This window comes from Notamacropus eugenii, chromosome 5 (genome assembly GCF_028372415.1).
Source record: "Notamacropus eugenii isolate mMacEug1 chromosome 5, mMacEug1.pri_v2, whole genome shotgun sequence".
NCBI classification, from domain to species: Eukaryota; Metazoa; Chordata; class Mammalia; order Diprotodontia; family Macropodidae; genus Notamacropus; species Notamacropus eugenii.
In genome coordinates, this window is record NC_092876.1 from 357,556,469 (window position 1) to 357,574,137 (window position 17,669).

A 17,669-nucleotide genomic window follows, 5' to 3' on the forward strand; every position below is an offset into this window, starting at 1 on the left:
ATTTCATGAAAGATGATGTCTAGGCTCTTTTTTTGATCATGGCTTTCAGGTAGGCCCATAATTTTTAAATTGTTTCTCCTGGACCTATTTTCCAGGTCAGCTGTTTTTCCAATGAGATATTTCACATTATCTTCTATTTTTTCTTTCTTTTGGTTTTGTTTTGTGATTTCTTGGTTTCTCATAAAGTCATTAGCCTCTGTCTGTTCCATTCTAATTTTGAAAGAACTATTTTCTTCAGTGAGCTTTTGAATCTCCTTTTCCATTTGGCTAATTCTGCTTTTGAAAGCATTCTTCTCCTCATTGGCTTTTTGAACCTCTTTTGCCAATTGAATTAGCCTATTTTTCAAGGTGTTATTTTCTTCAGCATTTTTTTGGGTCTCCTTTAGCAAGGTGTTGACCTGCTTTTCATGCTTTTCTTGCATCTCTCTCATTTCTCTTCCCAGTTTTTCCTCCACCTCTCTAACTTGATTTTCAAAATCGTTTTTGAGCTCTTCCATGATCTGAGCCCATGGAATATTTCTTTTGGATGTTTGGGATACAGAAGCCTTGACTTCTGTCTCTTTCCCTGATGGTAAGCATTGTTCTTCCTTATCAGAAAGGAAGGGAGGAGATATCTGTTCACCAAGAAAGTAACCTTCTGTGGTCTTATTTTTTTTCCCTTTTCTGGGCATTTTCCCAGCCAGTGACTGGACTTCTGAACTTCCTCTTTACACCCACTTGGCCTCAGATCTGCCCAACCAGCGCTTGGAGTCTGAGATTCAAATGCTGCTTCCCAGCCCCAGGGCTTTGGGCAGCGGCAGGGCTGCTATTCAGTGTGAGATTAAGTTCAGGTGCTCAGGTAGGGGCAGGGCCGCCTTACAGGGCTCAGTTCCCTTAGGGGGTTTATGCAGAGACCTTCAACAATTGATCCAAGCTCCTGCCTGCTTTGGGAGTCCCTGTCCACCACTGCCCCCGCTGCTGCCTCCTGAAGGGGCCTGAGTTATGGGGACACCCCACTCCCCTCTCGACCAGCCAAACAGACACTCTCACCCACCTTCGGCACCTGTACGTGGAGGGACCTGTATGGCCATCAGAGATTCTGTCCCTGAAGCCTGTTCAGATCTGCTCCTCTTGGTGCCACGGCCAAGGTAGGGCTGGGCTCCACTCTGGGTCCAGTGCATGATGAACCTTTTGGGTCAGTTTTTCAGGGCTCTCTGGAACAGAAATCTCCTCCACTCCGTTGTTCTGTGGTTTCTGCTGCTCCAGAATTTGTTGGGAGTTCTTCTTTACAGGTAATTTATGGGCTGTGTGTTTGGAGCTAGCATATGTGTATCTTTCTACTCTGCCATCTTGCTGAAATCTATGTTACCTCTTCTATCTGTATTTTCACCTTTTTTGACAGACAAAGCCAAGATAGTGGAATAAAAGCAAAGACTTGCTTGAGATTTCCCCCAAACCCCTCCAAATACTTGTAAAAATGAGTCTAAACAAATTTGAGAGCAGCAGAACCCACAAAATGACAAAATGAAACAAATTTCTAGCATAAGACAACCTGAGAAGTTCCAGGAGAGTTAATTTAAAAATTATTGGAGGGGTGGAGCCAAGATGGCAGAGTAGAACTTTGGACCTGCTAGAGCTCTCCTGCCAAAGCCCTTAAAATGCCTGTAAAAAATGACTCTAAACAAATTCTAGAGCAGCAAAAGCCACAAAATGACAGAGTAAAATGGATTTCCAGCCCAAGAAAACCAGGAAGAGTATATTGGAAGGGGCTCAGAGATGAGTACAGCCTACACATCAGCACAGGCAGGACTGGAACAAGCTTCAGGGTGCTCAATCATGGGCAGCTGCTGCAGTTTCCTGATTTTTTCAACCCACAAATGCCAAAGACAGCTTCAAAGGTCAATGAGAAAGCTCTCTCACCCGGGTGATAGGGGAGCCTGGTTGCAGCCCCAGCCCCAGGGCAGTAGCAGCCATAAATTATAAATAGCATCTTTCCATGTAGGAATGTAAAAAGTACAACTTTAATGAATTCCTTATGGCTTCTCTTTCCTATTTATCTTTTCATGTTTCTTGTATTTGAAAGTCAAATTTTCTATTCATCTCTGGTCTTTTCAACAAGAGTGTTTGTAAGTCCTCTATTTCATTGAAATTCCATTTTTCCCCCTAAAGTTATTATACTCAATTTTGCTGGGTAGGTGATTCTTGGTTTTAACACTAACTCCTTTGACCTCTCGAATATCATAGAAGCTGCCAGATCCTGTGTTATCCTGATTGTATTTCCACAATACTCAAATTGTATGTTTCTAGCTGCTTGCAATATTTTCTCCTTGACCTGGGAACTCTGAAATTTGGCCACAATATTCCTAGGAGTTTCTCTTTTGGAGTCTCTTTCAAAAAGTGAAGAATGCATTCTTTCTATTTCTATTTTACCCTCTGTATCTAGAATACCAGGGAAGTTTTCCTTGATAATTTCTTGGAAGATGATGCCTAGGCTCTTTTCTGGATCATGGTTTTCAGGTAGACCAAGAATTTTTAAATTACCTCTCCTAGATCTGTTTTCCAGGTCAGTTGTTTTTCCACTGAGATATTTCACATTGTCTTCTATTTTTTCATTCTTTTGGTTTTGTTTTGTAATTTTTTGGTTTCTCATAAAGTCATTAGGTTCCATCTGCTCCATTCTAATTTTTAAAGAACTATTTCCTTAAGTGAGTTTTTGAACCTCCTTTTCCATGTGGTCCATTCTGTTTTTTAAAGCATTCTTCTCCTCATTGGCTTTTTGGACCTCTTTTGCCATTTTGGGTTAGTTTATTTTTAAAACTATTATTTTCTTTAGCATTTTTGGGTCTCCTTTAGCAAGCTTTTGACTCACTTTTCTTGATTTTCCTGCATTTCTCATTTCCCTCTCATTTCTTTTCCCAATTTTTCCTCTACCTCTCTTACTTGATTTTCAAAATCCTTTTTGAGCTCTTCTATGGCCTGAGACCATTGTATATTTTTTTGGAGGTTTTGGAAAATTGGACTACTTTAAAGGAGTGATAAAAAAAGAGCCTAGATACTATCTTTCAAGAAATTATTAAGGAAAGCTGCCTGATATTCTAGAACCAGAGGGTATAATAGAAATTGAAAGAATCCACTGATCATCTCCTTAAAGTTATCCCAAAAAGAAAATGCCTAGGAACATTGTAGGCAATTTCCAGAGATCCCTGGTGAAGGAGAAAATATTTCATGCAGCCAGAAAGAAACAATTCAAATATTATGGAAACACAATCAGGATAACACAAGATTTAGTAGCTTTTACATTAGGGGAGGATCAGAGGCCTTGGAATATGATAGATACAGAGGTCAGAGGAGGCAGGATTAAAACCATGAATCATTTACCCAGCAAAAGTGAGTGTAATACTTCAGAGGAAAAAATAGATATTCAGTGAAATAGAGGACTTTCAAGCATTCTTGTTGAAAATGCCAGAGCTGAATAGAAAATTTGACTTTCAAATACAAGACTCAAGAGAAACGTGAAAAGGTAAACAGGAGTGAGAAATCATAAGAGACTTATTAATACTGAACTGTTCATATTCCTATCCAGAAAGATGATATTTGTAACTCTTGAGACCTTTCTCAGTATTAGGGTTGTTGGAGGAAATATCTATCTATCTATCTGTCTATCTATCTATCTATCTATCTATCTATCTATCTATCTATCTATCTGTGTCTCTGTCTATCTGTTTGTCTGTTATAGCTTTTATAGTGGGAGGGGAAGAGAAGCGAGATGAGAGGAAATGAGTGAATCTTACTCTCATTGGATTTAGCTTGAGGAAGGAATAATATACACAATCAATTGGGTATGAAAATCTATTTTACACTGCAGGAAAGTAGGGGGAAAGGAGGAAGATGGGGGATGATAGAAGGGAGGGCAAATGAGAGGAGGGAGTAATGATAAGTAAACACTTTTGAGGACGGATAGTGTCAAAAGAGGGAATAGAATAAATAGGGGGCCAGGAAAGGATGGAGGGAACTATAGTCTTCCACAACATGACTGTTACAGAAGTGTTTTGCATGAGTATACATCTATAATCTATATTGAATTGTTTGCCTTCTCAATGAGGATGGGTAGGGAGGGAGGAAGGAGAGAATATGGAATTTAAAGTTTTAAAAACTAGTATTAAAAATTGTTTATATATGCACCTGGGAAATTAGATATACAGGGAATGGTGTATAGAAATTTATCTTGCCCTACAAGAAAATAGAAGGGAAGGTGATAAGAGAAGGGAGGGGGCCTATTAGAAGGGAGGGCAAATTGGATAATCATTATGCACAGTGTCTTGGGGTGTGAGAAAATTTGGAACTCAAATTCTTGTGGAAGTGAAATGTTGAAAACTAAAAGCAAAATTAAAAAAAAATTTCTAAAAAAAAGAAACGTTAATGTTCATTGACTAATTAAAAAAAGACAGAGACAGACTAAGAACAACTTTAATCAGGGGTTTATAATCTCAGCTTTATTTTTTTATATTTTGAGAAATAAAATTAAATATAATTCTTTTCCTTGGTAATCCTACGTATTTTATCTGACTTAAAGGAATCATTCTGAGGTAGGCTCCATAGGTTGCACTAAACTTTTGAAGGGATTCATGACACAAAACAGATTAAGAACCTCCAAATTCAATAGTCCTTGTGATTCTCTGGGCAATTATTCATTGTATATATGCCTTGGAATGAGTATGAGATGGTAGACATGTATCTACTCCAAGTCCTTAACAACCCACCCACCCTGCTCTTCTTTCCCTCTGGGAAGGTACACAGGACACCTCATCTCATTTCTGAGCGTTTGCCCTGACTGATTACCTTGTCTGGAATGCATTCCTGCCTCACCTCCACCTCATAAAAACCTTTTAAACACTACTTTCTGAAGGAAGTCTTTCCTGATTTCCCTTAATTAAAATTTAATTCTTCTTTTCCAAAATGTCTTGTTGTTTAACTTTATTCTCTTTACATTTGTTGTCTGTATGCTAACTTGTGAACTTGTCTCTCCATTAGAAGGCAAGTTACTTGAGAATAGGGATTGTTTCATTCGTTGTACTTGCATCCCCAGTTCCAAGCTCAATAAATGCTTTTTGATTGATTAGGCCAAGCTCTCCAGAAAAGTTTGGACTGGAATTTTGAAGTCATAGCCAAACACTGAAGTTGATGTCCTGAGGCATAGGTTCCTCCTAACTTGGCGCTTCTTCTTAAATAGGTCATTGCAGGGATTAGGTGAATGTGGCCAAGAGACTGGTCCAAACAACTGGACTAATGAACATTTCCAACCAGCAATTTAATCATTTTAAAAGGTTCATAAACTGCTAATTAAAGACCAATACTGAACTCCCCCTGGTCTGGAGATTTTCTCCCTTCTAAATCACAGAGGACATGGTATGTGGAAGAACTATGAATTAACTGGGAAATATTATGTAAAAGAAGCAGTGTTTCTTCCTTCCTTCCTTCCTTTCTTCCTTCCTTCTTCCTTCCTTCCCTTCTTTTCCTTCTCTTCCTTCCTTCCTCTCTCTTTCTGTCTTCCTTTCTCTTTTTCCTCTCTTTCCTTTTCTTCTCTTCTTTTTCTTCTTTTCTCCCTCCCTTCTTCCTTCCTTCCTCTCTTCCCTTCCTCCTTCTTTTTCTTTTTCTCCTTGCCCTTTCTAGGGCTAAAACTGTAAATCTGTGAACTCTCACTGGTGCAGAGAACCCCACATAGGTTCAGGTGGAACACCTCTGCTGTACATCATAAAATGACACCTCCAACACTCTCCTGTCGAGAAAAAGAATGGCAAGTGGTCCAAGATTAGTGGTCCAAGTAATAATATTGGGACATTTGAGGTAAGAAGTGAAACTTGTTTGTCTTGTTTTAAATAAGACTTTAAATAATAGTTGTTTAAATAACATGGAGGGACTTTCAAGGTTGGATTAAAATAACCTTTGCTAAAGCAGTCAAAGATCTTCCCACTTTATTACCTAGTTCATAAAAATGAAACTTGGCATAATCACCCAGCATGCAGCCAGCTCTCTTTGTTAATTGTTGTTGTTCAACAAGCCAGTCATTTGCTAAGTCTGAGTTTGTGACACCTCAAAGGTCTGCTTTGTTTCCATTGACACTTTGATGTGGAAACTAGAGTTTTTTTTGCTCATTTGTTTCTGTTGTATACTTATGCATGATTTTCAGATGTCCTGGGAACTCCAATACAACAAATATTTATTAAGTGCCTGCTATATGCCAGGTACACTGCTACGCATATATTCAATAATGCAAGGAGCCTGAAGGTACCAGGGTCTTAGAGACAGAGACTTAAAAGAATGAGGTAACTTGAAGCTTAATTCATCATTCCGAATGACTAACTTCTTATAAAACAAAAATACTTTGGCTTCAGCATAGACTTTAGTGCATTTTCTCAAATTTATTCCCTCTTCTACATTCCTTTTGTAAAAGGTATGTGTAAATGTATGAATATATGTGTGGGAATACACATATACACAAAATGTTCTCGAATTTACCGCCCTCCTTTTTCCCCAGTATATTCCTTTACTTGATCCTTTCTTCTTATAAAATCATATATATATATATATATATATATATATATATATATATGTATATTTATATAATATGTGTATAATATATGTGTGTATATGTATATGTATATATATTCATATATTCACACATATATATTCATATATACATATATGAACACACATGCATGTGCATGTAGGTCATTGTGTATATTAGCTAGCCTTCCCAGGTAAAAAGACCTTGGAATACATGATAGCACCTTGTGTCTTCCATCTTCTACTGAGTGCAGCATGTCTCCTGAAGGAAGGTTACAAGGGGCAGGGATAGTCATCTTCCATGTGCCAGTAACTTCCATCTGTGCCAGCACACAGAAAATTTTACCTCCTGCTGCTAGCCCACCTCCTAACAGGGATGTGGGAAAATCTCCAGTGCAGAGAAGAGAAACCCTCCCTTTGACTTTAGGCCTCCCATTGTCTACTATTCCCATCCTTTGAAGAAAGAGGAAAAAGCATTGTGGAAAATGGGACCTCTTTCTTCTGTTGTGCAGGCTGGACTTCCATCTCCAGTTGGATCCTTTGCATCCCTAATTTTCAACCTTTGGAGGGATGAGAAGTTGTGGGGTGGGGCCTCCCTTTTGACATCTGACTATGTGCCTCTTATTTCACATTGACTTTACCCTCAGCCCAGTCGCTGACCTCCATTGGGTAGAGATATGGCACTCTCCACTCAATGATGAAGATTCTCACACCTGTTTATACCCTTCATATCTCAATGACTCTGAACTCTAGATTATCATCCAAAATCTACTCCTCATCCCTAGTACTTGATTCCTCATTCCCATTCCTACCACCCCTCTCATCCCAAAGTTTCAATCTAAATCCACCCAACCTTCCACTATGGCTTCTGGAATGCCTTTCTTTGTTAAACGTTGTCCTCTTCCACTCCTTCCAACTACTAGTTCTTACTGAAATCTTCCTCCACTCCCCTGCCCCGATGACACAACTTCCCTAGTCACCCTTTCCAGTACTGGCTGAATTCATTATCCTTGGCTCACTCACTTGAGGACAACATTCTTCCTGTTGCCCTTTCAGGCTTTCTGTCTTTTGCCATCACTCAATTGCCTCTCTTCCTTTAAGATTCATGCTATTCCTATCTACTACCCCACTGAAATTCTGCTGTCTATGCACCCCACAGGTCACTCCCTTTCCTTTGTCATTGAGTTTGATGTCTAATTTATCATTTTTTTCATCCTCATCTCCTACCCTCAAATTAAGGGAATATAACATATGTATTGATTCTCTCAAATATCCTAACCACTCGGTTCCTCTACCTATTCACTTCCTATGAGCTATATTTCCATTCCACCTCAGGCACACACACAGACTTCCCTTTCCCCTCCAGTTTTCCTCTTAAGTGAAATACATTTCTGCATCCAACTGTATATATATTCTACCCTTCTTTGACTAGTTTTTTAAAGTGAGGTTCAAGTGGCACCTACTTCTCTTATCCCTTCCTACTTTATTTATTCTATTTGTAAAACCTAACTATATGAAATAATGTTCCCTAAATTATACTCCCTCTCTTCCAAGTGTATTTCTTTCCCTCATCCTTTCTTTTTATATGATCATCAAAACATAATAAAACTACTTCCAGGCCTACTGTTTTATTTAACTACCTCTATGGCTCATGATTATATTAGGATTCCGAGACAGCACTTGCATTATCTTTCATTAGAATGGAAACAATTTGACCTTGTTTAGCAATTTCTGCTTGTTCTTATTTACCTTTTAAGGTTTTCCTTAGCTCTTATATTTGTATTTCAAAGTTTCTCCTCAGCTCTGCATCAGGAATGCTTTGAAATCCTCTATTTAGTTAAAGGTCTTGTTCCCCTCTACCCCACTCCTCCTCCAATCCCTGTAGAATTGTACCCACCTTTGCTGGGTAAGTTATTCTTAGTTGTAAGTATGTATCTTTTGCTTTTATAGTATCGTATTCTAAGTTCTCTTCTTTGAAGTATTGGTTGCTAAATCTTGTGAGATCCTGACTGGTTCCTTAGTACTTGAAATCTTTCTTCTTGGATGCTTGGAGTATTTTTTTTTAACCCTGAAGATATAAATTTTGGCTTTGATGGTCCTGGGAGTTTTCATTTTGGAGTTCCAAGAGCTGACTGGTGGATTCTTTCTGTTTTCATTCATTTCACTTTCTTACTCTAGCCTGTTTTCTTTCATGATTTCTTAAAATATGAGTCTATTTTTTTTTTGCAAAGATATCAAGTAGCACAACATTTCTTAAATTATCTCTCCTTGATCTTTTCCAAGGTGAATTGTTTCTGATCAGAGAAACCTTCCTACCTCCTCCCCCTTCTTCCTCTCTTCCCCAGATTTTTGACTTTGTTTTTATCATGTAGTCATTGAGCTATGTGGACCAATTTAATTTTCAAGAAGCCTATTGGTTTGATAAGACCTCTTATCTTAAGCTAAAAAATTTCCTTCCAAGTGTTTTTTCCACAGCTTCCATTTCCTTTCTGTTTTGTTTTGTTCCACTCTTATTTCTTTTATGAAATAACTTTAAGCTATTGTTTCATTTCTCCTAGGAATTCTCATTGAATTTTTGTTTATATTTAAGGCTTTGATGGTAGAAGCTTTGGGGACATTTTTTTTTTATCTGAGTTTGTTTCTTGGATATCTATTTCACCATACTACCTCTTTTTGGTGGGGTTTTTTTTCTTTGTTTACTCAGTCTTCTTGCCTTGCTTTCCTAAATTGGGACTTGTTAGGGCAAGGCTCTGAGAATTTTGAGATTAAAATATCTGGGTTTTGCTTTATATTGTTACATATTCTCTTGGGTGCTGTTACTTTCTCTGGGTATTGAATGCTTTGTTCTTCAAGGATCTCAGGGACAGTTCACGCTTGGTAACTGCTAGCTTCCAGTTTACTCAAAGCTTTCTCATAAAGATGAAGTCTGATTGCTGTCTTCCTGGTCTGAGTTTTGTAAGGTTCTGATTTAATTTAGGTCTGGGCAATATGACTGTGGTTTACCTCTGGTTGGAATTCCAGTAGCCTTCTGCTGGCCACAACCTCTGCCAGCTCTCTGAAAGGTTTTTCAGACTGAGAGTGACATAATTGCATATTCTCTTTTGGTTTGAGTTCTCTGCCCTGATTGTTCATCTGTGGGCTTCAAAATAGCCTCCAACTGGAGGCTTGATTTGAGACATTGCTTCAGGGTCTTTCTCTCTCTCTCTCTGTCTCTGTGTCACTCTCAGACACATAGATACACAGACACACACATGCATACACACACACACACAGATATTGCCTGCTTTTATTCTTGCTCCTTGTTCAGAACACAGTTTCAGGACCTCCATCTCTCTTTGGCTTAGTATGCCCCTAGATGGTAGGTCACTTCTTCACATTACATCAGATCTATGAGCCAGATCTGAAGCATGTATGATAAATGGTATCATCTATTCCTGTTTCTTGCACAGTGTCAGGACCTTCTATACCTTTTCTTGTCCTAATACAGAGAAGTAGTCACTATGTTGGAAGTCTCACTGTGGTAACCTTCTGTCTAAATCTTTGTCTCCATGGCTCATTGCATTTTTTTTTTTATCTCTAATAGAATTCTGACGATTTTTGGATATTTGCTGAATAGTTCTGGGGATGAGTTATGTCATACAGTTTCTTTATAGTCTCCCATCTTGGCTAGTCTTGGATCTGATTTTAACTCATACTTACAATCTTTTCATCATTTTAATACTTCTTCCATGATCTGCCCTCTGAAGTTGAAGTTATTAATTTTTGCTTATGATTTTCCCCTCCCTGAATCTACTTTCCCTCAATCCTTGATTAATCCTAATTTCTGTACTCTCACTATTCATATGTATTTTTCTAATAAGTTTAATATATTTCTACATAAATCTTCCCCCCCCCCATTATGTCTTTCTCATTCTAGTTTAGGTAAGACTAACATTCATGTGATGCCTGCTTCCTCACCCCTTCCTCAATACTTTTATATTCTTTCTCATTTTTCCCTGATATAATACTCCCTAATCTCATTTTTTTGTCCTTTCTTAAGATGATCAAGGCAGAAGAAACATCCTTCAAGTTCTTTGTTTTTTTAAACTCCCTCTGTGAATATGGAAGATATTAAAATGCTAGAGGTACAATTTTCTATTCTTTTCCTATTAGAATACAAGTGCCTTATTATTGTTGAGTTACTTCCCATTATTCAAATATATTTACATTTCTAGATTTTTCTTGACTCTTGAATTAGTTTTTCCAAATTTCTACTCACCTCTTGTCCTTCCATCAGGAATATTTGAAAATCTTATACTCCATTAAATATTTATTCCCACTTATCTTCATGGTATTATCCTCAGTTATGCAGGTTCAATTATATTTGGTTGAAAGCATTTATTTTTTGTCTTTTGGAATATTATATTCTGAGAGTTTTTCTTCTTTATAGTTGTTGCTCAAAGTCTTGTGTGATCCTAACTGTAGTTTTTTGGTACTAAAACTTTTTCTTTTTGGCTACTAATATTATTTTTTCTTTGATCTTGATGCTCTGATTTTGTTATGTCACTCCAGAGCACTATTAATTTCAAAATTTCTTCCAGAAGATGACTTGTGGATTCTTCAGTTTCCTTTGCCATCTGTTATTAATAAAGTTGAAAAGTTTTCATTTATGAATCCTTGAAATATTGCATCTAGAATTATCATTGTTCATTTATATGTTTTTTGGCTATGGTTTTCAGGGCATTCAGGGATTCTCTCATTATCTTTATATCTATTTTCCAGGTTAGATGATTTTTTTTTATAGAAGCTACCTCCCATTTTCATTTTTTCAATCTTTTTGTTTTTCTCTCTTGATTCTTTTTGTCTTATAGAATTATTCTAATTTTTCAGGGAATCTATTATTTTTTTTTTTTGCTTTTTTCACTTTAAGGTATTTTTCCAAATCTTTCCTCTAGAACTTTTATTTGACTTATAATTTCATTTTTCAAAAAAAATTCTTCATTTTTTAAGGTATGCTTATAGTCCTTGTTGCCAAGCATTTCTTTTTTTTAATTTTTCTCTGAAGATCTGATTGCACTTGTTTTGGAGTTATGTACTGTTCTTTGGTTTTTCTTTCTTGTGTATCTCTTAATCCCTAATATTTCTTTATAGTGTTTCACTGTTTTCTTTTTATTGATATATCCAACCTTACTTGCTCAATTGGCACTTTGGGCCTGGAACCACTCCCTCTTATGCTCTTGTATATGGTAGTTAGTCTGAGTTTGGTCTTGATATTGATTTCTTAGGTTCTTGTCACTGTTTTCCACTTGATGTGTGTGTGTGTGTGTGTGTGTGTGTGTGTGTGTGTGTGTGTGTATGTGTGCACTTAGTGTCCTTTCAAGTTTCAGGTCCCACTGAATCCTTATAAGGACAGAACACTGAGGTCTTCAGAGCCTTCTGTCTCATCTCAGGTAAGAGTTCTGTGGATTTCTGTTCCTACTGATATGTCCTGATTTGAATACAGTGCTGGCTCCCAACACTGGAGTGATGGTCAGAGATCTGTGGCTGTCCAAGCCTCCTGCTGCTTCCCCACTAAACAAATCTGGACTTTCTGCCCCCTGAAACTCAGGTGCCTCTGGAATGTGTCTGGTCAGAACACTGGTAGGCTTGAAGATTTTTTATCTATACTTTCACTGAATTCTCTGGGGGATCCATTTGCCAGGGACTGAAGAATTCCAACTATATTTTGATATAGTTTGGCCTGGATGGAGAGTTTCTTATTGTTTCTCATTGAATTTCTTGATCATTATTTGATCTGGTACTTTTTTTTAAAAGAACTTTGCTGGAGCATATGTGGGATAGCTGGATTCCTTTAAATACACCATATCACCATCTTACCTAAAAGTTCTCCCTTGTCCTTCTTGCAATTTTTATATTAATTTATAAAGTTTCATTTTGACCTTGAATTTTTTATATCATAGTTACTTTCAGGTATAATGCTTCCTTGACTCTCTTCAAATCACTTCTTCTTGGAACAAAGAAAATGTTAAGCAAAACTCACCAATGTAACATTTATAGTGTTTAAGACTTGTAATTTCCCACCTCTCTACCAAAAGGGAAAAAACAATTAAGTTTCATCATCTCTCAATTTGGATTAAAATTGGTCATCGGATTTAATCAGAGATCTGCTTCAATTTAATTTAATCTGAGATGCCTTTAAATTCTTATGTTTATGTTATTGTACTCATTGTAATAGCCGGCGGCTAGAGGATGAAGTGGACAGAGCACTAGCCCTGGCGTCAGGAGGGCCTGAGCTCAAGTCTAGCCTTAGAAACTTACTAAACGTGTGTCCCTCAGCAAGTCACTTAACCCTGTTTGCCTTAGCTCCTCGATCTGGAAAAATGAACTGCAAAAGGAAGTGGTAAACCGTTCTAGTATCTTTGCCAAGAAAACTCCAAGTGGGGTCATGGAAAGTCAGACATGAGTGAAAACAATAACTCATGGTGTATGTTTCCCTTGCCTACTTTAATTTTTTTTGTTTAGTAGCTTCATGCATATTTAGAAGTTTAGTAGTGCATGTTTAGTAGTTTCATGCATATCTTCTGATGTTTCTCTAAATGACTCATAATATTTATTTCTTTTGGTACAATCATCTTTATTGCAGTTTTGCCACACTGTCACTCATCCTTGAAAAATGAAAAAATATTTTGATTCCACTTCTTTAATCTCCTTCCTTTCCTCTCTTCCTCCCTCTCTCCAACAAAAGTGCTTCAATGAAATATTTTTGGGCATCATGAGACATTTCTTTGTAGCTTTGACCTGCTTGGGGTATATATTGCCAGTTTTATTAAAGCTTTGGTTGCTATATCTACACATAGATGTTGAATATGGGATTTAGAGGAAGGATGAAGAACAGGGACCAGGGTTATATATAGAATAAAGATCTCGAATGAAAATAGAGCCAGAAGAAGAAATTTAAATGTACCTAATGGCAGGGTTAGTTGAATGTCTGGGGATTTCTTGCTATTACTACATTCAATTTAGATCCTGGGCAATGTTTTAAACACTCTAGTCAATTGATAACCCTGGACAATTTTTTAGAATGGGGAGAACTTGTTGTCCTCATTGAGGTCCCCCCCCCCCTTAACTTCTCAAGAGCCTATAGACATCAATTTAGCAATTGGTTATATGCTATCTTGCATTTTTTCTCTTTTAGTTTATGTTATGTATATTATATACATGTTATAGATGTGTGTATATGTATACATGCACACATATAATGCACAAGGCATTCTAAAAGTCTTAGGGAACTATTCAGCTTTAATAAATTATACATGTACACATTCACACACACATATATTTATATATTATTGATTGATTACCTTTAGCATTTTGCTGCTTTTGTAACTTATTAAAACTTAACTCATACATATCCACACACATACACATATATATGTATGTATGTATGTATATATGTAAAAAAGGTTGTAAATTCCTTGCAGGTTTGCACTATAGACTTTCTTTAACAGCTAGCCATACTGAATTCCACTGCCGCTGACTCCCTGTCATGACTTGGTACATTTTATCCAGTGTATCTGTTGCTTTTCTAAATAGGAACATTTGGACTATTAATTTTCCTTTTTTTTTGGTTTTGGCAAATCAAATTTCATGAGTTTGAATCTTTGCCTATCTACTTTTCCATTAAGCTCCAAAGAGAGTGTTTTCTGCCTAGAATCAAGAAGACCTCCCTAAACACAGGCCCTCTGGAATGATGATTCAGTGTAACTCTGAGTAGGTCAGTTTATGACTTTTCCAGTGGTTTACATTTCTTTTTTCAAAATGGTTGTGTTGACTTCTTGTTCATTCAAGAGGAGAATAGCTCTTAATTCACCCTGCCAACTTTGGCAAGGAATGGTTTTATGATCATTAAGTAGGTCTGCCTCAATTGTGTAGCTACGTACTCTCTAAGAGCTGAGAAATCCCTCCAAATTCCCTCACTGGCCTGTCACAGCATCTGAAATTCTTACAATCATAGATTTATAACTGGATGGGAATTTAGGAGTTATATAGTCGGAACAAAGGTGGGGAACCTGTGGTCTTGAGACCTCATCTAGCTCTCTAGGTCCTCAAATATGGTCCTTTGACTAAATCCAAGCTTCACAGGATAAATCCCAAAGGAAAGAGTACTTGAGGACTTAGAAGGCCACATATGGCCTCAAGCCATCAGGTTCCCCATTCCTGGACCTTCATTTTAAAGATAAGGAAATTTAAAGATAAGGGAGATTAAGTATTTACCTGTTTGCCTAAATGCTAAGTTTGTAGTAGTAGTTCGCATAAGTAGTACCACTGAGGTAGAATTTGAATACATGTCATTGGACTCTTAAGTTCTGCAAACTTTCCACCCAAGTTCATTATTTCAGCTTAAGTGGTTATGATTCCAGAAGGCCCTAATTAAAATAATAATATATTATCTCAGTTCAGGCATTACCTTCTACATGACTTTTTTCCTTGATTCCTTCAACTTCCTGTACACTCTTTCCCCAAAGCATTTTGTTTGTTATATACAGTTTGGATATATTATCTACAAGCTTAGTAGATTGTAAACTCCTTGAGGCTAAGCACTGTCCTTTGCCTCTTTTTGTATCCCCGGTGCTTATATTATAGTGCCTGGCATATAGTAGGCACTTAAAAGTTGGTTAATTGATGGATAGAATGTAAACTCCTTAAAAGCAGACCTTGTTTTACTTTTGTCTTCATGCCCCCTATTCCTTAGCATAGTGACTGGAACATAATAGACACTTAATAGTTATTGATTACCTTGTGCATTAATAATTTAACTCCCAAGAACACATAGGATTAGTTTAGGAAGACATTCATTAGGGTCCTTGGAGAATGGGATGCTACTTTTTTTGGGGGGGAGGTGAGGAGTGAGGATTTCAGGAAAGTTCTGGAGCACAGAATCTGACAGCTGGCAAAAGTAGCAGTGGATATGACACCAGAGTGAGAGAGACTGGGTACTTGGAGCATAGCATTAAGTCACTATGAATCTCTTTGTGTGCTCACAGGAAAAGTAGCAGAGATCAGGGGCTATCAGAGACAAATTTCATCAACTTGCCTATTTTTCACAGAATCAGAGTCACAGGGCTAAGAAAATCATCTCTGAGATCAGCTAGTGTAACCTGTCCTGAACAAGCAACCCCCTTCAAAATCCTTGACAAACATTCACCCTTAACTTGCTTGACTATCTCTAATGAAGGAGAACTCATTACCTTTTGGAGCATCAGCACATTGCACGTAGCAGGGTATTTTCTTCACATTAAGTCTAAATCTTCTCCTCTGCATCCTCTACCCACTGTTTCTAGTTCAGCCCTGGAGCCAAACTTTAGACTAGACTAAGTCTAATCTCTTTTCCAGGTCTATATTCTTCAACTACTTGAAGAAAGGTCTCTTCCCTCGCCCCCACTCCAGCCTTCTCTTCTGGGCTAAGAATTCCCAGTTCTTCAAGGCATTCTCACATGGCATGATTTCTAGCTGTCTTCCTTTCTCTGAACATTCCCCAGCTTATCAACATCCTTATCAACATAGCACCCGGAACTGAACACAACACTTCAGATAATGCCTGACCAGGCAGAACCACAATAAAACAGTATGATCATCTCCTGCTTTAGGGACAAAATGCCTCTCCACGTGAGTTAGGTGAGCTTTCAGAACTCAGTCTAGCAACTTGATCATTTTAGGTAAGAAACACTCAAAGTTTAGGACTTAAAGAGGGGTGAAAATGCACCTTTTTCTTAAGCAATTGTTCAGTACATTTGAATGAATAAACTGAAAACAGACTGGCAGCCCAATTTTCTTTGAGCTGAGGGATAATTTCACATGGTGTCCTGCTATTTAAGGGCAATATTCACAGTATTGAAGAATATAGTAGGAAGGAATAAATGGTGTTTCCAGTTGATTTACTACCTAAGCCAACCTAAGGCATTTTTATTAAAAGTCTAGCTTGTACTCAGACACAATAAACATGCTTCTGATTAGATGACAAGATAAAGTTGTTAGAAGCTAAAATAGAGGAGAAAAAATTTGATTTTAGGTTGTGGCTTGTTTGAAAGCTACTTTTTCCTAGACTTCTTAAGCAGGTTATGGTAGTGCTATTTACATTCTTTCTATCTGATGGTCGTTTGCATAGGTCTGGAAAAAACCTTTATGAAACTAGCTATCCACAAAGCATATGCAGGCGCTTCAGTTCTTTCTTGCTGCAAGCCAGCAATCTGCTGCAGAAAGCCTGACATCTGAGTATCTCACAGTTTTAGCAGCACTATCCAAACCCTAGAAGGGATTTTTTCAAAGGAGAAATCACCTTACAAAAAACAAAGCAAAACCAAACCAAACCAAAAAACCTCTTCCTGTTTTGTTTTTAATGCAAATGGGCCCTGATTTGTCTTCTCCCTCAAACATCCTTGTCCATGTTCCAGAGCTGGATAATTATTTACATCAAAAAATAAATAAATAAAATAAGTTTCTCTTTTTTAATCAGAAGGAAATTTTCTATGTCTCACTTTAATATCATTATTAAATTGATTGCAAAGTCTCTTAAAATATTCTCTCTTCCATTCCTGTCTCTGATGTTTTTTTATCTCAATCACAGTTGGAATGAGGTTTTAGAATGTGATTATTTTACAAAAACATCAACTATTCAGTTATATTTCCTTTGTTTTACATTAATGTTCCTCTGATTAATAATGATTCCTGTGTCTATGTGTGTGTATGTGGTTTTGGTGTTTTCAAATGAGAACGATGGAAATATCTCCCAGTCTATTTCCTTCAGTATAAGGCTAATTGCTCTCTGCTTTAGTTATTCGGGATCAAGTGCCAGTTTCCTTTTTGTGATTGGAATAACTTTTAAACTCTATATTTGTAAGCAGAATGGATCAGGTGACAAGGAACAGATTTGAGGACTAGAAAACTAGAAATGAATTCTTAATTTTTGTCTTTGAATTTTCCTGCATCTGAATTTCTCATGTAAAATAACTTTATCCTGTGGTTTGAGTTTTTATCACTTCATGCTCTATTCCAAAGCCTCTTGAGAAATAAACATGGCATACATAGGGAAGTAAGCCAAATTTGTAAAAAAATCTATTGATAAATGGTCAAAGGATATGGACAGACAG